At 37.4% G+C, this 24,312-nt stretch overlaps 1 pseudogene; it reads right to left on the reverse strand.

Annotated features, from left to right (window-relative positions):
• Positions 1-2,720: 2,720 nt before the first annotated feature.
• Positions 2,721-21,608, reverse strand: LOC138986484 (transmembrane emp24 domain-containing protein 7-like; annotated as a pseudogene).
• Between the last annotated feature and the right edge of the window lie 2,704 nt (positions 21,609-24,312).

The following is a 24,312-nucleotide window of genomic DNA, read 5'->3' on the forward strand; positions in this document are numbered from 1 at the left end:
AGTTTTTCTCAATTATTTTCATTCATTTCCCTTTATTCTTCTCTTCAGCAGTTATTTCCACCATTCTGTCCTCCAGCTCACTTATCCATTCCTCTGTCTCAGTGGTTCTGCTATTGATTCCTTCTAGAGTACTTTTAATTTCAGTAATTGTGCTATTCATTTCCGTTTGCTTATTCTTTCTTCTATGTACTTGGTGATTGTATTAACTGTGTCAAATGCTTCTTGCATTTTCTCCATTTTAGTTTCAAGTATTTGGAGTATCTTTACTATCATTATTGTGAGTTCTCTTTCAGGGAGATTACCTATTTCCTCTTTGTTTATTTGGTCTTGTGAATTTCTACCTTTCTCTTTCATTTGTGTTGTATTTCTCTGTCTTTCCATTATCTTTTTTTTTTTTTTTTCTAAATTGCTCCAGCTGAGGTGTCCTTTTAGCAGGCTTTAGGGTTGTATTGCTTCTTACTTTTGATTTTTGCCCTTGGAGGGAAATGTTTGTTGGATGGTTTGTGTTGATTTCTTATTGGGGGTGACTTGTGCCTGTGTTCTAGTGGGAGGAGATCAAGTAGAAATTACAGAAATACTGGGACATATACACACACACTTTCACACATACAGTTATAACCAAAGTGTTCTAAAGAAAATACTACATGAGATTGATTTGGTGAACAAGGGAAACTAGAGATGATATCAGCCAATTTAAAGCAGAGCTAGCTAATGCTCAATCTGGAAATCTGAGCATGAGCAGAAGGCCAACTGGGATATAAAGCTTAGAGAGCTCAACATTTTAACTTACTTGGTGAAAGAAGAAAGAGTGAAGTAAAAAAGGGAGAATAGAAAAAGAGATAGAGAAAAGAAAGAAGAGAAGAGAGGGAAAAGAGAAAAGGAAGTGGTAAAGAAGATTAAAACATTTTAAGAAGAGAGAAAAAAGAAAAAAATAAAAAGGAAAGATGAATAGATGTATTTGAAAAAGATTTATATATATTCAGGAATAGCTACAGCCAGTAGAGAACAGTAGAAAAGCACTTGAATATATCCAAAACAAAATCCAAAAAACTCATCAAGAAAAAAGGAAAAAAATATGAGGAGAATAAAAGAAAACCTAAAATGAATTTTTTTTTTTTTTTTTTTTTTTCCGTCAAGAAACGCAGAGAGGAAAACTCCACAGCCCCACAAAATTGTTATATCTTCTTCTTGTTATCTTCTTCTAATTGTTATATCTTCTTCTTGGACTGATCCTTTGATCATTATGTAGTGTCTTTGTCTCTTTTCACAGCCTTCGTTTTAAAGCCTGTTTTACCTGATATGAGTTTTGCTACTTTTACTTGTCTTTGGTTCTATTTGCATGGAATATCTTTTTCCAGCTCATCACTTTCAGTCTGTATGTGTCTCTTGTTTCAAGGTGGGCCTCTTGAAGACAACATATATAGGAGTCTTGTTTTTGTATCCATTCAACCAGGCGTTTTCTTTTGGTTGGTGCATTCAACCCATTCACATTTAAGGTAATTATTGATAAGTATGATCCAGTTGCCATTTACTTTATTCTTTGGGGTTCGAGTTTATACACCCTTTCTGCATTTCCTGTCTAGAACAGATCCTTTAGCATTTGTTGGAGAGCTGGTCTGGTGGTGCTGAATTCTCTCAGCTTTTGGTTGTCTGTAAAGCTTTTGATTTCTTCTTCATATTTGAATGAGATCCTTGATGGGTACAGTAATCTGGGCTGTAGGTTATTTTCTTTCATCACTTTAAGTATGTTCTGCCATTCCCTTCTGGTCTGAAGAGTTTCTATTGAAAGATTAGCTGTTGTCCTTATGGGAATCCCCTTGCGTGTTATTTGTTGTTTTTTCCTTGCTGATTTTAATATTTGTTCTTTGTGTTTGATCTTTGTTAATTTGAGTAATATGTGTCTTGGGGTGTTTTGCCTTGGCTTTATCCTGATTGGGACTCTCTGGGTTTCTTGGACTTTGGTGACTATTTCCTTCCACATTTTAGGAAAGTTTTCAACTATTATCTCCTCAAGTACCTTCTCATGGTCTTTCTTTTTTCTTCTTCTTCTGGGACTCCTATGATTCGAATGTTGGGGCATTTAACATTGTACCAGAGGTCTTTGAGGTTGTCCTCATTTCTTTTAATTCTTTTTTTTAAATTTTTTCCTCTCTGTTTCATTATTTATACCATTCTATCTTCTACCTTATTTACCCTATCTTCTGCCTCTGTTATTCTACTGTTGGTTCCCTCCATAGTGTTTTTGATCTCATTTATTGAGTTATTCATTATATATTGACTCTTTTTTATTTCTTCTAGGTCCTTGTTAAACCGTTCTTGCATCTTCTCCATCCTTGTTTCCAGGCTATTTATCTGTAACTCCATTTTGTTTTCAATATTTTGGATCATTTTCACTATCATTATTCAGAATTGTTTATCAGGTAGATTCCCTATCTCTTCCTCTTTTGTTTAATTTGGTGGGCATTTATTCTGTTCCTTTACCTGCTGGGTATTTCTCTGCCTTTTCATCTTGATTATATTGAGGTGTTTGGGGTGGCCTTTCCGTATTCTGGCAGTTTGTGTAGTTCTTTTTTGTGGAGTTTCCTCACTGTGGGTGGGGTTGGATGGGTGGCTTGTTAAGGTTTCCTGGTTAAGGAAGCTTGTGTCGATGTTCTGGTGGGTGTAACTGGATTTCTTCTCTCTGGAGTGCAATGAAGTGTCCAGTAATGAGTTATGAGATGTCAGTGGGTTTGGTGTGACTTTGGGCAGCCTGTATATTGACACTCAGGACTATGTTCCTGTGTTGCTGGAGAATTTGCATCGTATGTCTTGCTTTGAAACTTGTTGACCTTTGGTTGGTGCTTGGTTTCAGTGTAGGTATGGAGACGTTTGATGAGTTCCTCACGATTAATGTTCCCTGGAGTTAAGAGTTATCTGATGTTCTCAGGATTTGTACTTAAGCCTCCTGCCTCTGGTTTTCAGTCTTATTACAGTAGCCTCAAGACTTCTGCATCTATACAGCACCAATGATAAAACATCTAGGTTAAAGATGAAAAGTTTCTCCACAGTGAGGGACATCAAGGGGGTGTTCACAGAGTTACATGGGGAAGAGAAGAGGGAGGAGGTAGATAGAGGTGACCAGGAGGAGAAGAGAGGGACTCAAATGAGGAGAGAACAAGCTAGCCAGTAATCACTTCCTTATGTACTCTTCACAGTCTGGACCACTCAGAGTTGTTCACAGAGGTATACAGGGAAAAAAAAGAGGGAGGAAGGAGATAGAGGTGGCCAGGAGGATAAAGGGGGGGCAATCAAAAGGAGAGAGACAGATCCAGCCAGTAATTAGTTCCCTAAGTGTTCTCCACAGTCTGGAACACACAAAGAGATTCACAGAGTTGTGTAGAGAAGAGAAGGGTGAGGGAGGAGATAGAGGCAATGTGGTGGAGAAAAAGGAGAGTCCAAAGGGGGAGAGATCAGTCAAGCCAGTAATTTCGCTCCCGAGTAAAAATGGGTACTGAAGATTGGGTTCTTAAAGGTACAAAATTGATAACAAATACCAAAAACAAAGATTAAAAATGTAGAATAAAGGTTGGATTCTCAAAAATACAATATTAAATTAAAAACAAAGTCACTAAAAATTATGATATATATATATATATATATGAAGTTTGCTTTAAAAAATAGTGTCTTTTTGCAAATGTAATAGTAGGTTATAAAAATGAAAATTAAAGGAGTAATAGAGAACTTAAAAATAAAAAAATAAATAAAAAATGATAATAGTAAAAATATATCTAGTACTTTCTCTCGTGTTGTTGTGGACAGTGTGGGGTCAGTTCATTTTCAGATATTTCCTTGATCTGGCTTATACTTCTCAAGATCTATAGGCCCCTTCCTATGTAAGTGGTGATAACTGCAGGGTTTTAGTCTATTGCACCTGTCACTTCCAAGGTGGTTCCCTCTGTTTGTTTTAGCTTCTTCTGTTTCCTGGTCTCTTCAGTGTCTAATTTCTGCCCTGACACAAGGGGGCGGTGGTGGACACTTTTTTAGGTCCTTTGTTCAGTTGTGCTGTGGGTAGAGAGGAACACTGCAAACAGATAACACCAGTGTGTGCTTTCAATGTCTCGGCCGCACCAGGTTTGCCCCCGCTCACAGTGAGTGTGCTTTACCTGTCTACACTGCTTAGGCTCTAGGTTGTTCTGCCAGGAACTGCCTGAGGCCAGCCCTGGGTTGTATACACTCCCTAGGTCTAAGCTGCTCAGGTTCAGGTTCTCGGGTACTCCACAAAGGCACAGACTTGGTTGGGCCTGTGTTTTGTGCCCTTCCCGGGTCCTAGCAGCTCAGGTGACCAGGTGCTTGGCGAGCCCAATTGCTGCGACTTATCACCTCCCCCATCTCTGCCGCTCGGTTTTCTGAGTGTACAACTGGCACATCTTCTCAGGTTTGCCGTGTGCTTCTTCTGGGAAGCTGATCTCTGGCTGAGACCCTCCTGGTGGATGTTGACTGTCCAGAATCCCAAGAAGTCTTGGTTAAGAATGAATCCTGCTTGCAGTTTTGTGGATGATCCCTCTCTGGGGCCCTGATTGCCCCCTTCCAGCTCTGGCTGCCCTCGCCTGCCTGTCTCCAGTGGGGGATGGGCCAGTCCCCAGCCGGCTAGCTCTGCTTAGTCCTTTGTTCTGTGAACGGGCTAGCTCTGCTTAGTCCTTTGTTCTGTGAACGGGCCTGATGGTGTCTTACGTTAGGGCCTTTCATGGGATAGCTATCCCACAGTCTGGGTGGCTATCTCAAGTTAGTTTCCTCAGATTGCCCTCGGGGCATTCAAGCCTGGTCCTTACTCCAAGCAAAGCAGCCCATGCCTCCCTGCCCAGCCCCCGCTTGTTAGTGGCAGGTGCAGGTGTCTGCACTGCTTCTCAGTGGGGAGTTACCATTAGGGCATGTAATCTATGGGTTTTAATTATTTATTTATTTTTCCTCCCGGGTATGTTGCCCTCTGAAGTTCCAAGGCTCTCCACAGCCTCGCCATTGAGAGTGTTTCCTGGTATTTGGAAACTTCTCTCTTTTTTAAGACTCCCTTCCCAGGATGGATCTCCATCCCTACCTCTTTTGTCTCTCTTTTTATCTTTCATATTTTTTCCTACCTCCTTTCGAAGAAAATGGGCTGTTTTTCTGGGTGCCTGATGTCCTCTGCCAGCATTCAGAAGTTGTTTTGTGGAATTTATTCAGCATTCAAATATTCTTTTGATGAATTTGTGGGGAGAAAGTGGTCGTCCCATCCTATTCCACCATCTTAGGACCACCCCCAGAATGATTTTTTTTTTAACAAGGAAAACAAAGAGGAAAACTGCACAGAACCGCAAAATGCTAATATGATGGTGGAAAAATGTTGGGGAATAAGCAGTGTGACTTACAAAAAGAAAGAATCTAAATTTTTAATAACAAGAAAAACAAAGAGGAAAACCCCACAACACAACTAAACACTAGTGTGAAGGTGGAGATATGTTGGGGGAATAAACACTGTGATTCATAAGAGGAAAAAGAAAAGGAAAAAGAAAAAAAAAATAAAATAAGGGCTTTTCAGGTTGTAGTTCCTGGTTGTGGAGTCTGCCTCTGTGGATGGGGTTGGGTTAGAGTCCTGTGATGTTTTCCTGGTTGGCGGAGCTTGTGCTTGTGTTCTGGTTGATGGAGCTGGATCTCATCACTCTGAAGGGCAGTGCAGAGTCCAGTAGTAGCTTTTGGAGTGTCTATGGGTTCAGTATGCCTTTTGGCAGTCGTTCTAGCTTTCATGGTGTTAGGCGCACCTATTTCCCCAGCTGCTTCAAAGTGACTCTCTCAGCATAACTGCAGGGCTGCCAGGTCCCTACTTGTCCCTGGGATCATTGCCAGTGCTTCTGTTTCCCTGTTTTGCCCTGTGCTGCTGGCCAAAACTTGCTAGGTAAGTGCTTGTGTGGGTCCTTCTGCCTCGCAGTGACTTGTGTGGGCTTCCCTTAGCCCCCTAAACTCACCTTCTGTATCGCAGGGCTGTGTACACTTGACTATCAGTTCCTGAGGTCCACCCTCTGCATTACAGGGCTTGTGTACTCTTGTTTTAGCTTCCTGGTGTGGTTTATGTGTCGCGGGACTAGTGTGGACTTGTTTTGGCTCCCCGTGCTCACCCTCTGCATTATGGGGTTTATGTGCAGTTGTTTCATTTCACTGCCTGCACTCTTTTTCACAGGGGTTATTCGTTCTTTCAGCTGTGTTGAATTTCAGGAGGGTTGAATTTGCTCTTTTTTTCTTTCTGTGTGTATATCTCTTACAGATTTCTGTTTGCTGTCACCTTGAGGTTTCCATATGTCAGTCTATTTGTACACATAATTGCTTTAAGTTGCTCATCTCAATTTCAAATGCATTTCAAACATTATGCACTTGTTCTCTCCTCTAAGGATTACTGGTTTTGATATCATATTTGTGTGTGAATTCTTTCTTACCTTTACTGTATATTTGCCTTTACTGGTGAGATTTTCCACCCTTAACTTTTGTTGTTACTAGTTGTCGCCTCTCCTTTTCTGCTTAGAGTAGTCACTTTGGCTTTTGTCATCAATCTGGTTTGGTGATGTTGAATTATTTTAATTTTTGTCTACCTGTATGTAAAGTTTTTGATTTCTCCATCAAATCTGAATGAGACCCTTTCTGAGTAAAACACCCTTGTTGAAGATTTTCCCTCTCATCAGTTTCAACATATTTTGCCACTTCTGGACTGCAGTGTTTCTGCTGAAAAATAGCAGATAATCTTATGGCAATTTCCTTGTATGTTATTTGCAGGTTTTCCCTTATTCCTTTTTGTTATTTTTCTTTGTCTTTAATTTTTATCAATTTTGATTACTATTCACCTTAGTGTGTCTCTCCTTGAGTTAATCTTATATGAGACACTGCACTTCTTGAACTTGGGTGCTTGTTTCCTTTTCTATGTTAGAGAAGTTTTCAGCTATTGTATTTTTAAATATTTTCCTCAGGCCTGTCTTCACTTTTTTCTCCTTATGTGACCCCTATAATGTAAATTTTTGTGCATTTGACATTGTCTCAGATACCTTTTAAACTGTCCTCATTATTTTTTTTCCTTTATTCTGTTCTATGGCAGTGATTTCCACCGCTGTGTCTTCCAGCTGACTGATTCCTTCTTCTGCATCATTTATTCTGCTGTTGAATCCCCCTCTAGTGTATTTTTCATTTTAGTTATTGTATTCTTCAAAACTGTTTGGTTTATATTTCCTAACTTTTAGTTAAAAACTTCTTGTAACATTTCATTATGCATCCATTCTTTTCCCTAATTCTTAGATCATCTTCGTGATTATTACTCAGAACCCTATCAAGTAGATTGCTGAGTTTCACTTCACTTAGTTTTTCTTCTGGGGTTTTATCTTGTTCCTTTGTCTGGAACATATTTCTTTGTTATCTCAATCAAATTTCTTTTTGTATTTTTATATATACAGTAGTTTAGTTACATTTCTTGGCTTTGGAGAAGTGGCACTTTGTAGGGGATGTCTTATATGTCTTAGCAGTATACTCCTCTCTTGTCACCCGAGGGACAGGGACAAGTGGATCCCAAGGTAGTTTCTGATGTGTATTTGTGGACTCAGTTCTGCAAGTCATAGGATCATAGTTTCCTTGCTTCTGGTGTCTGCCCCTGGTGAATGAGTCTGGTACAGTGGCTTGTACAGGCTTCCTGGTGGAAGAGGTTTGTGTCTGTGAACTGTTGTGTGGACCTGGGTCTTAGCCCTCTGGTTCAGTTCCATTCACCATGACTCAGTCATGACTGACTCTTTGCTATCCCATGGACTGCGGCATGCCAGGTTTCCCTGTCCATCGCCAACTTCCAGAGGTTGCTCAAACTCATGTCCATCAAGTCAGTGATGTTATCCAACCATCTCACCCTCTGTTCTCCCCTTCTTCTCCTGTCTTCAATCTTTCCCAGCATCAGGGTCTTTTCCAATGAGTCAGTTCTTCACATCAGGTGGCCAAAGTATTGGAGCTCCATTATCAGTTCTTCCATTGAATATTCAGGACTGATTTCCTTTAGGCTTGACTGGTTTGATCTCCTTGCAGTTCAAGGGACTCTCAAGAGTCTTCTCCAACACCACTGTTAAAAAGCGGTTCATTTTGGGAAGATGTATACACATTTTCGTAAAAGTTGTCCTACAATGCTGGAGACCTGGGTTCCATCATGGGTCGGGAAGATCCCCTGGAGAAGGAAATGGCAACTCACTCCACTGTTCTTGCCTGGAGAATTCCATGGACAAAGGAGCCTGGTGGGATACAGTCTTTTGGGTTGCAAAGAGTCAGACATGACTAAGCAACTTTCATTCACTCACATAATTTATATCCTTATCTACTTTAATATTTCTTTTTTTTCTACTTTAAAATTTCATAAAAAGTTTGAAATGATTTGCAATAATGATATCATATATTATAATGAAAGTTTAAGATTAAACTTAAGAGACTGCAAACATAAAGAAGAATGGAAATTTGTGGCAGTTTTTCATTTAATTTAGCTCTGATATTTCCAGCAACAAGAACATACATAAATGGAAATGTCGAAGGCTATTATAGTTACTACACTCAATACAAGGAGTCATACCACTCATTAAAAGCAAGGAAATGTCTCCTGGGTTCTCCTAAGTCAGATAATGGATCCTTATATTAGGATCACAGAGTGTTGCAATAAACAGATCCTATAATGGTGATTTTCACTTGAGTTGCAAAATTTTCCAAATGATTCTTTTTTTTTTTTTACATTGATCTTTAATAAAGGCAGTTTTGTTAGCTGAAATCAGATCAGCACATGAGTGGGTATTAGGCACGAAAACAGTTGTATAGGAAAGTTTGGTTTGTACAGAAAATGTCAGGTTAAAAATGTATATCTAAACAGCTGGGGCCCAGGCTGGGAATGCTGGTCAGTTTGTTCTGCCAGGCCCACTACAGACTTGAAACATTGGTCTCCTATTTATTTATGGCTTGAAGAGTGTACCAGTGAGAGTTAAGGCTTCCAGCAAGCAGGCCCCCAGCCTTTTGGAAGGGTCATTTATAAGCTCTAAGTTTGTTATAAAGAGAGATGACAAGGGAGCCACTTCTTTCCCAGAAACCCTCTTAGTTCTCATAAATAGGAAAGAAAGGAAACTAAAAAGACCTATTTCTGAAGAAAACTGAGTCCCTTGAAGTTTTGTCTTAAGAGGAGGAGAGAGTTGACCTTGTCAACTTTGATTTCTCCTTTAAGTTAAACTAATATCACCAAAGGGCCCTTATGAATAACTTTCTGAAATAACCTCTCACTGACTTTCTTCTCCTGAAACAAGATGGGATATTTGTTCCTTAGAGTAATACCTCGATGTTGGTTAAAATGGAGTTTATACACAAATATCTTCTTCTGGAAACTTTTTATGCCTACATTTGAGGTAACCACATTGTTCCAGAAGACATCTGGAGCAGTTGCTGAGAAAGACTTAGTAGCCTATTGAGAACTAGGATTGGCCTATCATTCTTCAAAATTACCCAGCTGGGTAGGTTTCCAGTAATCTGATTTCAGTAGGGAAAGTTTCTTCTGGGACTGGAATGGAGGCTTTTTTGGGCCACTCTTAGTAGAGTCTTTGTAATGTCAGTAAGGAAAGTTTCTTCTGGGACCAGAATGGAAGCTTTTTTGGGCCACTCCTAGTACAGTCTTTGCAAAACTGATAAAAGAAAAAAAACAGTCAAGACTCTGGAGGCTTTTTTTTTTTTTTTTTTCAATGTCTGAATAGATATTCTCTGCTTTATAGATACATACCCAACTGAATATAGACAGCTACCAAACTTTAACCAGCTAGATACAAGCTGGATGTAGTATGTCTGTACTATTTTTAATAACAAATTAACAGTGATAATAAGTGCTGTACTAAATATGCCAGCAATTTTGGAAAACTCAGCAGTGTCCACAGGACTTAAAAAAGTCAGTTTTAATTTCAATTCCAAAGAAAGGTAATGCCAAAGAATGTTCAAACTACCACACAATCACACTCATTTGACACACTAGCAAAATGATGCTCAAAATCATCCACATGAAGCTTCAACAACACGTGAACTGTGAAATTCCAGATGTTCAAGCTGGATTTAGAAAAGTCAGTGGAACCAGAGATCAAATTGCCAGCATCCACTGGATCATTGAAAAAACAAGAGAATTCCAGAAAAAACATCTACTTCTGCTTTATTAACTATGCCAAAGCCTTTGACTGTGTGGGTCACAACAAACTGTGGAAAATTCTTCAAGAGATGGGAATACCAGATCACCTTGCCTGACTCCTGATAAATCTGTATGCAGGTCAAAAAGCAACAGTTAGAACCAGATATGGAACAATGGACTGGTTCCAATTTGGGAAAGGAGTATGTCAAAGCTGTATATTGTCATCCTGTTTATTTAACTTATATGCATAGAACAATATGAGAAATGCTGGCTAGGTGAAGCATAAGCTGAAATCAAGATTGCTGGGAGAATTGTCAATAGCCTCAGATATGCAGATGATACCACCTTTATGGCAGAAAGCAAAGAAGCCTCTTGATGAAAGTGAAAGAGGAGAGTGAAAAAGTTGGCTTCAAACTCAACATTCAAAAAACAAAGATCATGGCATCTAGTCTCATCACTTCATGACAAATAGATGGGGAAACAATGGAAACAGTGATAGACTTTATTTTTGGGGGCTCCAAAATCACTGCAGATGGTGACTTCAGCCATGAAATTGAAAGACACTCACTCCTTGGGAGAAAAACTATGACCAACCTAGACACCTTATTAAAAAGATTTACTTTTTAATACTTTTTTTTTTTAAAGAAAGCATTATTTTGCCAATGAAGGTCCTTCTAGTCAAAGCTATGGTTTTTCCTGTAGTCATGTATGAATGTGACAGTTGGACCATAAAAAAGTTGAGCACCGAATAATTGATGCTTTTAAACTGTGGTGTTGGAAAAGGCTCTTGAGAGTCCCTAGGACTGCAAGGAGATCCAACCAGTCAATCTTAAAGGGAATCAGTCCTAAATATTCATTGGAGCTACTGATGCTGAAGCTGAAGCCCCAATACTTTGGCCACCTGATATGAAGAATTGACTCGTTTGAAATGACCCTTATGCTGGGAAAGACTGAAAGGGGGATGACAGAGGATGAGATGGTTGGATGGCATTGCAGTCCATAGAATTGCAAAGAGTTGGAAATGACTGAACTGAACTGAACAGTGATAATTTGAAAAAATTTACTGTTGTGGTGGCTTAAAAGTTTGTTTGGGTTTTCCCATAAAATGCTATACACAACCCAAATGAATCTTTTGATCAACCCAATATATCTCAGTAATTTCATTACAAGTTATTTGTGGTAATAGGCTAATATCTTGACATTTTGATAAGCACTGATTAAATAACTATATCATCTATGCCAAAGTCAACATACCTATGATACCCGACTGTACTTAAGTATGGTTTAAATAACTGAACACAATAGAGCAGACAGGCAACCAGAGAAGGACATTTAACATATGCTCATGCTTATTAGCATCTCAGATGCTAGTAAGGTTGTGCGTAAAATTTTGCTTAAAATTTTGCATGATAAGCTTCAGCATAATGCAAATCAAGAACTTCCAAACATCCAGGTTGGGTTTAGGAAAGAAAGAGGAATTAGAGATCAAGTTGCTAGCTTTCACTGGGGAAATCAAGGAAATTTCAGAAATCAAGGGAATTTCAGAAAAACATCTATCTCTGTTTCATCAACTAAGCTAAAATTTTTGACTATGTGGATCATGACAAACTGTGGAAAGCTCTTACAGAGATGGGATTACCAGGCCATTTTAATTGTCTTCTGAGAAACCTGTATGTGGGTGAAAAAAGCAACAGCTAGGACCCTGTATGGAACAACTGATTGATTCAAGATAGAGAAAGGAGTAAGACAGGGCTGTCTGTTGTCACCCTGCTTGTTTAACCTATAGGCTGAGCACGTCATGAGACATTCTGGTCTGGATGAGTTACAAACTAGAATCAATATAAGCAGGAGAAACATCAACAACCACAGATATGTAGATGATATCCCTCTAATGGCAGAAAGCAAAGAGAAACTAAAGAGCCACTTGATGAGGGTGAAGGAAGAGAGTGAAGGAACTGGCTTAAGACTAAATATTAAAAAGCTAAGATCATGGCATCTGGCTCCATTAATGCATGGCAAGTGGAGGGGGAAAACATGGAAGTAGTGACAGATTTCCTCTTCCTGGTTTCCAAGATCATTGTGGACAGTGACTCAAGCCATGAAATTGGAAGATGATTGGTTTTTGGCAAAAACATGATGACAAATTTAGACAGTGTGTTGTAAAGAAGAGACATTACTCTGCCAACAAAGGTCTGTATAGTCAAAGCTGTAGTCTTCACAGTAGCCACATATGGTTGTGAGAGCTGGACTGTAAAGAAGGCAGAACACCAAAGAATCAATGCCTTTGAACTATGGTGCTGGAGAAGACTCCTGAAAGTCCCTTGGGCAGCAAGGAAATCATACCAGTCAGTCTTAAGGGAGATGAACCTTGAATATTGACTGGAAGGACTGATGCTGAAGCTGAAGCGCCAATATTTTGGTCATCTTATGTGAACAGAGGACTCAATAGAAAGTCCATGATGCTGGGAAAGATTGAGGGCAGAAGGAGAAGAGGGCATCAGAGGATGAGATGGCTGAATGGCATCACTAATGTGATAAACATGAACTTGGGCAAACTCCGGGGAATTGTGATGGACAGGGAAACTTGGCATGCTGCAGTCCATGGAGCTGCAAAGAGTCAGACACTACTGGGCGACAACAACAATTAAAACAACATGCTTATTAATCTGTTAACAGTATTTAAAAATTTGAAATCTAAATATATAGGGACATTTGTAAAATTGCAGGAAACTTCAATACAAGATCCCCAATAGATAAATCTGCACAAATTTTTAATTCAGAGAAGGAGTACGTCAAGCCTCCATATTGTCACCCTGCTTATTTAACTTATATACAGAGTGCATCTTGAGAAATGCTGGGCTAGAAGAAGCACAAGCTGGAATTATGATTGCTGGGAGAAATATCAGTAACCTCAGATATGCAGATGACATCACCCTTATGGCAGAAAGTGAAGAGGAACTAAAAAGCCTCTTGATGAAATTGAAAGGAGAGTGAAAAAGTTGGCTGCAAACTCAACATTCAAAAAACAAAGATCATGGCATCAAGTTGCATCACTTCTTTGCAAATAGATGGGAAAATAATGGTAACAGTGACAGATATTTATTTTCTTAGGCTCCAAAATCACTGCAGATAGTGACTGCAGCCATGAAATTAAAAGACACTTCCCTTGGAAGAAAAACTTAGACCGACCTAGACTACATATTACAAAGCAGAGACATTACTTTGCCAACAAAGGTCCATCAAGTCAAAGCTATGGTTTTTACAGTTTTCATGTATGGATGTGAGATTTGAACCATAAAGAAAGCTGAGCATCAAATAATTGATGCTTTTGAACTGTGGTGTTGCAGAAGACTATTGAGAGTCCCTTGGACTGCAAGGAGATCCAACCAGTCCATCCTAAAGAAAATCAGTCCTGAATATTAATTGGAATGACTGATGCTGAAGCTGAAGCTCCAATACTTTGGCCACCTGATGCAAACAACTGACTCACTGGAAAATACCATCATGCTGGGAAAGATTGAAGGCAGGAGGAAAAGGGGATGATGGAGGATGAGATGATTGGATAGTATCACTGACTTAATGGACATGAATTTGAGCAAGCTCCAGGATTTGGTGATGGACAGGGAAGCCTGGCATGCTGCAGTCCGTGGGGTCACAAAGAGTTGGACATGACTGATCAACTGAACTGAACTGAATTCATTGAATAATATTGTTTAAGGAAAAGTAATTTTGTCCTCAAAATTTTAGAATTAAATTTTGAAAACATTTTCACTCCTTGATACACTGTGGCATTAGAAAATAAGAAGCCAGAAAACTTGATTTTGTTTTGCTCTTACATGCTAAAGTGTACATGCTTTTAATTTAGAATTAACTTCTAGTTGGTAGTGGTAGGTGCTATCCCATCAGTGTTCTATAGTACACATATCAAAGTTTCTAAAATATGACAGTCATTACTCAGCACTTTAGGGTGAGGGAAAGAAGCAGGACAAAAGCAGTTGCAAATTATTTTTAACATGAGAAAAGCTTTAAACACCTATGGAATTTTACATCATCTCATATTCTATTCCATAATACTTGGAACAAAGTCTTTTTTCAATCATTTCTATCTATATGTTTCAAAATGCAGACATAGTGCAAACCCTATAGTACAAAATATGCATTATTTAATACTCATTAAATATATTAGTGTCAGTACGGATTATCAAATAAAAATCACACACAATAGTCTAAAATTTTAGATCATCTTAGGGCTGCTAACTAGAGACTGTAGAAATTCCACGTGTAAGACAAAAAAAGAAAAGAAAAAATACAAAGAAACTAACTTCTCAGTGCATCACACCCTTGAAGATAAAGTGTATGACACTTTCACCATACTAATATCACATTACAGCTATGGATTTTAACTGGAATTACTTAAAGACATGAAATTCACATAAGAGCAAGAACCAGTCAATTACAATGTTAAAATGAAATGGATCACCTCTTTCTTGGTAAAAATACTGAAAATGTGATGTGTGCGGATAACTCAGTAAAAAATTTTTCATTCATTTTTCCCCCACTGAAGTGTCTTAAATTTTATCCTGTAAATATTCTACCTGTTATAACAATCTGATTTTCAGGCTTGTATAAAATATAATATTTTATTTAAACATACTATTTTTTTGTTTGATAAGAATTATTTATGAATTAAAAAAACATATCTTGTTATAAATCATGGAATAGACCTCCTGTAACAAAAATGTGACATTTTCTAAGCTTGTTAGAAATAAACCATGATATATGAACTTAAAATTATATCAATATTAAATAACATTTCTTTTTTTTTTTAATAACATTTCTGTGATCAGTTTTCCACATAAAATTAATCAGTGGAGAATTGGGTTTAGAATATATATATGGAATTTAGGAATATGGTAACGACAACCCTGTATGTGAGACAGCAAAAGACACAGAGATGTATAGAACAGTATTTTGGACTCTGTGGGAGAGGGGGGGATGATTTGGGAGAATGGCATTAAAACATGTATAATATCATATAAGAAATGAATCTCCAATCCAGGTTGGATGCAGGATACAGGAAGCTTGGGGCTGGTGCACTGGGATGACCCAGAGGTATGATATGGGGAGGGAGGTGGGAGGGGGGTTCAGGACAGGGAACATGTGTACACCCATGGCGGATGCATATTGATGTATAGCAAAACCAATAAAATATTGTAAAGTAAATAATAATAATAATAATAAATAAAAAAGCAAGTTCAAGGCATCTGAAAAAAAAATAGAATTCTCAATAAAAAAATAATATTAAAATTCACATGGGATCGCATACTAGGAAAGATGTGTTTTAGTCATAAAAACATTTGAAAAAATAATATGATATCTGCCAAATATCAAATAGAGCCGTGTGTCTTCAGGGGTGTGTGAGTTTGTGTGTGTCCCAAAAGCTTTGCATTTACATGAATATATATAAAAATAAAATCATAAAATAAACTTTTTATGAAAAGTATTGGGGGAAAAAAGAATATAATTAGTCAGATTCAGTTTCCTTAAAAACAAAGTTTTATTTCTTATAAACAGTTAAAAGTCAATTATCTTCCTTCACAATACATTTAGACATTAAATCTAAGGTTTTAAAAATATGCACAAACTATAAGTAAAGTACTTTTAAATGGCTAAAAGGAATAAAAATACCAAAGTTTAGTGTACGGAAGAATAGATATAAACAACCAAGGAAAAAGTAAATCTTTGGTGTTGAATTTATGAATAGCCCAAAATAAGTTCCGAAGATTTTTTCACCTGTGTAAATTTAAAGTGTCCTTTTTAAAGTTTGAGGCTATACACTGTGCATCCCCCACAAACAAGTTTATGAATAAGGTTTTTAAAAACGAAAGCATTTCCCCTAAAGTCAGGAACAAGACAAGGGTGCCCACTTTCACCACTACTATTCAACATAGTTTTGGAAGTTTTGGCCACAAAAATCAGAGCAGAAAAAGAAATAAAAGGAGCCCAAATTGGAAAAGAAGTAAAACTCTCACTGTTTGCAGATGACATGATCCTCTACATAGAAAAACGTAAAGACTCCACCAGAAAATTACTAGAGCTAATGAATGAATATAGTAAAGTTGCAGGATATAAAATCAACACACAGAAATCCCTTGCATTCCTATACACTAATGAGAAAATAGAAAGAGAAATTAAGGGAAAAAATCTTATTCACCATTGCAACGAAAAGAATAAAATACTTAGGAATATATCTACCTAAAGAAACAAAAGACCTATATATAGAAAACTATAAAAATCTGGTGAAAGAAATCAAAGAGGACACTAATAGATAGAGAAATATATCATGTTTATGGATTGGGAGAATCAATATAGTGAACATGAGTATAATACCCAAAGCAATCTATAGATTCAATGAAATCCCTATCAAGCTACCAACAGTATTCTTCACAGAGCTAGAACAAATAATTTCACAATTTATATGGAAATACAAAAAACCTCGAATAGCCAAAGCGATCTTGAGAAAGAAGAATGGAACTGGAGGAATCAACCTACCTGACTTCGGGCTCTACTACAAAGCCACAGTTTTCAAGACAGTATGGTACTGGCACAAAGACAGAAATATAGACAAATGAAACAAAATAGAAAGCCCAGAGATAAATCCACGCATATATGGACACCTTATCTTTGACAAAGGAGGCAAGAATATACAATGGATTAAAGACAATCTCTTTAACAAGTGGTGCTGGGAAATCTGGTCAACCACTTGTAAAAGAATGAAACTAGACCACTTTCTAACACCATACACAAAAATAAACTCAAAATGGATTAAAGATCTAAACGTAAGACCAGAAACTATAAAACTCCTAGAGGAGAACATAGGCAAAACACTCTCCGACATACATCACAGCAGGATCCTCTATGACCCACCTCCCAGAATACTGGGGGGAAAAAGCAAAAATTAATAAATGGGACCTAATGAAACTTAAAAGCTTCTGCACAACAAAGGAAACTATAAGCAAGTTGAAAAGACAGCCTTCAGAATGGGAGAAAATAATAGGAAATGAAGCAACTGACAAACAACTAATCTCAAAAATATACAAGCAACTGCTGCAGCTCAATTCCAGAAAAATAAACGACCCAATCAAAAAATGGGCCAAAGAACTAAATAGACATTTCTGCAAAGAAGACATATAGATGGCTAACAAACACATGAAAAGATGCTCAACATCACTCATTGTCAGAGAAATGCAAATCAAAACCTCAATGAGGTACCATTTCACGCCAGTCAGAATGGCTGCTATCCAAAGGTCTAGAAAAAATAAATGCTGGAGAGGGTGTGGAGAAAAGGGAACCCTCTTTCACTGTTGATGGGAATGCAAACTAATACAGCCACTATGGAGAACAGTGTGGAGATTCCTTAAAAAAACTGGAAATAGAACTGCCATATGACCCAGCTATCCCACTGCTGGGCATACACACTGAGGAAACCAGAATTGAAAGAGACATGTGTACCCCGATGTTCATCACAGCACTGTTTATAATAGCCAGGACATGGAAGCAACCTAGATGTCCATCAGCAGATGAATGGATAAGAAAGCTGTGGTTCATATACATAATGGAGTATTACTCAGCCATTAAAAATAATACATTTAAATCAGTTCTAGTGAGGTGGATGAAACTGGAGCCGATTACACAGAGTGAAGTAAGCCAGAAAGAAAAACACCAATACAGTATACTAACGCATATATATGGAATTTAGAAAGATGGTAACGATAACCCTGTATGCGAGACAGCAAAAGAGACACAGATGTATAGAACAGTCTTTTGGACTCTGTGGGAGAGGGAGGGGGTAATGATTTGGGAGAATGGCATTGAAACATGTATAATATCATATAAGAAATAAATCGCCAGTCCAGGTTCGATGCAGGATACAGGATGCTTTGGTCTGGTGCACTGGGATCAGCCAGAGGGATGGTATGGGGAGGTGGGAAGGGGGTTCAGGATTGGGAACATGTGTATACCCGTGGCAGATTCATGTTGATGTTTGGCAAAACCAATACAATATTGTAAAGTAATTAGCCTCTAATTAAAATAAATAAATTTAAATTAAAAAAATAAAAAATTTGCCAGTAGTAAGTTCTTCCATACCTAAAATTAAAGATCAGCAACATTCCATTGGTTAGGGTGCATCAATTCTTAAAAACTAGTTATGATCCAACACTGCTGCTGCTAAGTCACTTCAGTTGTGTCAACTCTGTGTGACCCCATAGATGGCAGCCCACCAGGCTCCCTCGTCCCTGGGATTCTCCAGGCAAGAATACTGGAGTGGGTTGCCATTTCCTTCTCCAATGCATGAACGTGAAAAGTAAAAGGGAAGTCGCTCAGTCATGTCCAACTCTTCACGACCCCATGGACTGCAGCACACCAGGCTCCTCTGTCCATGGGATTTTCCAGGCAAGAGTACTGGAGTGGGGTGCCATCGCCTTCTCCAATACTAGTAGTTCTTTTATCTGAGAAAAAACTTTTCAGAAGAAATACCTGCCCTATGCTAATTACCAGCAAGAATGCAGGCCTCTACAATCCAAGGCCATTTAGATCCTTGGTTGGCTTAGGCCTTGAACTTCTCTCAAAAGGAAATAAGTCTGAAAGTCAATGACAGACTTTAAAGTTTCTTGAGTTGAAACAGAGGCAGATTCCATCTGGCTGAGAGCACTGACTCAGCTATCACTAGGAAACAAAGGTGGGTGTTTTCTGACTTCAAAATCAAAATACACGTTTTTATGTGTGAAAGCAGAATGTTCATCCTTGATTCAAAATTTGTATGTCCCATTTTAGAAGGCTGTTTCTTCACTTTGTATAAAGCATTGTGATAAGGATCTCCAGATTGACAAATAACATCATAGTGACTGCCAGCAATTGCCTGGAACTCTAGAGTGCACTTGGTGCCATGCATGATGTCCTATAGAGGCACTACTGGGCATAGCCAGGCAGTTTGAAGTTAATCTATATGCCCCCAGGAAGGCTCCACCACCCAGCAGTGCCCCAAGTGACCTGCAGCAGCCACCTAGCTCGGTGCTGTCATCATCCAGGGCATCCTGAGAGGCTATGGTGGCTCCTTAACAGAGCTGTGGGGAGACTAGGGTCAGGTCTGCATCAACTGGTGCACAACAGACCTTTGCCCCTTGTGGATGTCCCACAAAGACACACTGCAGTCTCTCTGAGCCTTGGAGATATTAGGGATCAGAAGTGATCCATTGGGTGTGGGTGAGGCGTGCTGAGGACCTAGGACCAGGAAAAAGCTGGGAAGGAAGACATTTGAGTTTCTTAAATGGATGGCTAATGTCCCCTAACTTATGTTGACAATATATACTCCATTTAATAATCCAAAGGAAAAATTATGTGTCAGTAAAGCCTGCTGAAACACAGAATTTTGGAAAGGACTATATATATATATATATATATTTTTATATATATATATATATATTTTATATATATATTTATATATTTTATTTATATATATAATATATATAATATATATATAATATATATATTATATTTATATATATTTATATATTTTATATATTATATATATATATAAATTGTTAAAAGAAATAAAGCAGGGCACATTTTAAAAAATAGGTCACAAATTCAAATCCAACCACTTATACTGTAAATGAAATAGCATAGCATTGAATTCAACCTGATTGGGTTTGAATCCAAAATATATCATATACTTTTACCCTTATACCCACAGGATCTTTGTAAAATGAAAACAATATCACCTACCTTGCAGAGGTTTTTTTTTTTTTTAAGATTAAATATGAAGTTTATAATATTACCTGGTACTCAACATATGACAGATATAATATTATTATAAGAAGAAAATATTAACTTGTTACTGCAACTAAGTAAGGTACAGAAAATTCCAAGTACAGATAAATACATCCACAGTTATTAAGTTTCTTGTCTAGGCTAGAAATGTATTTGTGAGAAAATTTTTCAGACGGCAATATTGCAATGAGACTTCAGCTTAAGACTGAAGTCCAGAAAATTCTAAACAACTCTAAACTACTTAAATTATTTGCCATCCTTCCTACTCAGTACCAATATGTCAGATAAACCAATTCCAACATATTCTTCCTGATGCTTTTTGCAGGGGTGTACCTAGAAAGAAGCAGGAAAAGTCAATATGTATTCTGACTGCTGAGTGATAGATTATCTGGAATTCACCAATTGCTCAGTATCCTTTGACCTATATTGTCCCTTTAAGGAATTTTCTTTCATAAATAATATGTCATCAACCTCGTCCTACCATCCTAAATTGCTTTCAACCCATTCTGAACTTCTTCCCAGCCCTTCATCTCAAAGGTTCACTAATAATTTTGGTGGTTACTGATTAAGAACATAAACTGTGACCTCCCTGAAGTGCTTGAATTTCTTCATTGGAAATTGTAAGACCTTCTTACACACACATACACACACACACACACAGCTCAAAACTTTCAACATGTTAAAGAACATTATAATCATAAAATGTCCTATAACATGTATGGGTATATGCAGGCATATTTAATTTTATAGATATGTGTACTTGCACTTCTGCTTTATAAATATACCTGATATTTGCATTATTGTTTTAGAAATGTACCTAACTTGTGATTGAAAAAAAAAAACAAAACAAAACAAATAATTTCTAATTTGAGTGCTATCTCAAAGAATCTCCCCTGAATAACTCAGAAGTTATTTAATCTATAGTAACATTAATGTTTTTCAGTTAAATATAAAATGTACCCCTTTCCCCTCTTCTTACATTTATGGAACAGTTGAGGTTCAAATTACACACTTGGCTGACTGGAATTTTGCTGTTAAAAAATTCCATGCCACCATGCATGGATTACACGTGGGCCAGAGAATAACATAGCCTTGAGAATGCGATTCCCAAAACAGCCAGCGCCTGGGTCTGTTGTAGCATTTTTCCATTTAATTTATTTTTCATAATGCTGATTTTGACATTCACATAGATCTTCAGTAACTGTCCAGAGTAATTTAGCATTGATAATACAAACCATTTCTTGAACTTCTTTAATACAGTTGCTTTTATCCCTTTATAGTATTAGTCATTATTAATTTTTGATAAAAAATAAAATGGGAGTGTTCATTTTCAGAGGCATGCTAATTAGTTCTGCCTTAAGTTTCCTCAAGGTGTATTTATGTGTTTGTGTGTGAATATATATACGTTGTGTATATACTTCTAGATAGGTTGAAAACAGGCTTCTGCATAATTATGAACTGTTGAACTGATTTTATTAGTTTACTCAGGCTTCTGTAACAAAGTACCATAAACTGGGTGGCTTAAACAACAACTTACTGTATCAACAGTTGTAGAGCACAAGGTATCAGCAGGATTGGTTCTTCCTGAGGAATGTGAGCAAAAGTTCTGTTCCATGCCTCTCTCTTTGGCTTATAGGTGGCTGTTTATATATCCACATAATGTTCTTTCTGTGTATAATCCTGTCTCCAAATTTTCCCTTTTTGTAAGGACACAGGTCATATTAAATTGGGGCGAACTGTAGTGGCCTCATTTTAGCATGATAAAGACCCTATCTCCAAGTAAGTTTATATTATAGTGAACCTCAAGTTAGGACTTCAACATTTAATTTTAGAGGAACACAGTGTGGCCCATGCTGAGATCTTCTTTTCAAAGAAAACACATCCTTCAATTATACGTTTTTTTATTTCAATGAGTTTAAGCAAAATTGAATAAACAGTCAACCAGATTGTCTATTTAACTCTAAGTGTGAGATCTGTTTTTACTCTTAGGAGATAGAGATCACGAACTCAGCCTGCTTACCAGTGTTTTGAATGCAATAAATAATCAATAAATATTTGGAGAAGGAACAAATGCATCATATTGCAGAAGTAAATGGTGACATCATGGTATTCCTTGATTTACTTTATTTCTTTTGAACCTGAGCACGTGGGATGTTGATATGCTACTCTGAGGGTTTAGGATAGGAATCATATTCAATGACCAAAACTCCTACATGGAATAATTTTTCCACAGAGTTTCCTAGTTTAAGATTTAGAGCAATGAGCTAGGCAGTTTCCCTGGACTTGTGGGTAAACTGGGTTTTGAAATGCTTTATTTTGGCTTCTTTATTGGTTTTTCTTTTTATTGAAAGTGGAGTAGACAATGTGGGAGGGTCTTGAGATTTATGGAGAAAAAAATTGGCAATTTGACTGAAAAAGTGAGGTAGCCAATTGTTGACTTCTGATCTTGAAAAAGGTAGACAGAGGAACTGTTCTAATATTTATGAGCCAGGAACAAATTGAAGATAGCAGCTCACATTCAACCAATTAAAAGTTCATTTTTACTGAAAGTAAAGCCGAATGGTCCTTTGCCCCTCCCTTTGCAATACTTTTAGATTACCCTATCAATACAAAGGGATGAGAGTACAATTATCCCTTCTACTATAACTTTTCCTTCTCTGCTTTCTAAAAAATGGAATATCTTTTGGAAATTATGAGACTTGTGTGTTTGCCTGCAAACCTGTGAGACCAGTCACTAGATCTATTCTGTCTTCTAAACAGAAAATTCTGTTCTCTAAAATCCACTTTCATCTGAAGTGGAACTATTATATCACTAAAATTAATAATATGTATATTTATTTTTATTTTAATATCTTGGCATTCATGATTTTTTAAAAAAAACCTCCAAATCTTCTTCTGCATTCTCATGTTTCTGTCATTTGAGATGATTATTGTCAGGCAGTTTTTTAGTTTAAAGAAGGCAAATTAAAGAAGGTAGTATTGATGGTGGTGGTAGATGCAAGTTGGAAGTATATGCTTATTTGACTTTAAACTTTTAAACATCTTCTCAATTTGAAACGAGAGTTTAAAACAAAGAATCTGAAATGTTAACCCTAATTCCATACAACCCTTTCATTAGAATCATTTAAAACCCTTAAGAAAGTTTGTGGGTAAATATCAAATGAAAAGTTTCCTTATACTGTATTTGCTGTCTAAAGTTAGAAAAACAAGTCTGATGAAATGGCTTACCTAGCATATTTACATATAATACTTGGATATCACATGCTGCTAACATGTCACTCACCTAGCAGAAAACAAACAAAAATGGATTACAGCTGGCTCTATTTAGATGTATGAATATTTTAGAAAGCCAAGTTTTTACACATCCACCTTCCTCTGTGGAAACAGAGACAGCAAAATAGGTGAAATTCTATGTTTTCCAATAAAACCTTGCCTTAGTAGCATGTGATAACAATAACTGTCTAATATGTATATGACACTCACTATGTATCAGCGGAGCCACCATACTGTCCAAATCTAAGAGGCAATACAGCCTTCTATGTAAATGGTATCCTCTGAATTACACAACATGGTGGTACTGAGTTTCAGGCTCTGTTCTAAGCACCTTACATATATTACTTCAATATATTAATAATACTCATAAAAACTAGGAGTTAAGTACTATATGTTCACTCAATAAATGCAGAAACTGAGGTACAGAGTAAGGAAATACCTTGCTCATGTTCACATAGTAAGTGACAGAAAATAGATTCAAACTCAGACAATCTAACTGTAGATGCCATAGTTGTAGTGACTATACATACTGACTCTGTGAAGCTTGGAAAGAGTTTATGGCTCTGGAAATAGAGACAGCAGTGACTTCAAAAAGAATGAATGCAGTTAGCATTAAAAATTAATGTCTGAAGACTTCTTCACATGTGCAAACATGAACTAGAAATTAGATTCTGAAATTTTTAACTTTCAATGCAAAGAAGGAAATACCATCAGTTGTATGATTCACATTGTCTAAACAACAAATATAGACCAGTTGCTAAGAAGTAGAGCTATTGCTACTAATATCAGGAAAAAAAAATTTGCTACTAAGATCAGAAAGGACTTCCCCAGTGGCTCAGCTGCAAAAAAAAAAAAAAATCTGCAATGCAGGAGATGCAGGAGACGTGGGTTCGATCCCTGCATTGGGAAGATCCTCTAGAGGAGGGCATGGGAATCAACTCCAGTATTCTTGCCTGAAAAATTCCCTAGATAAAGGAGGCTGGTGGGCTACAGGTCATAGGCTCCCAGAGTCAGACACGACTGAAAAAACTGAGCATGGCATGGCA

The sequence above is a fragment of the Bos mutus genome, chromosome X (genome assembly GCF_027580195.1).
Source record: "Bos mutus isolate GX-2022 chromosome X, NWIPB_WYAK_1.1, whole genome shotgun sequence".
Taxonomy (NCBI): Eukaryota; Metazoa; Chordata; class Mammalia; order Artiodactyla; family Bovidae; genus Bos; species Bos mutus.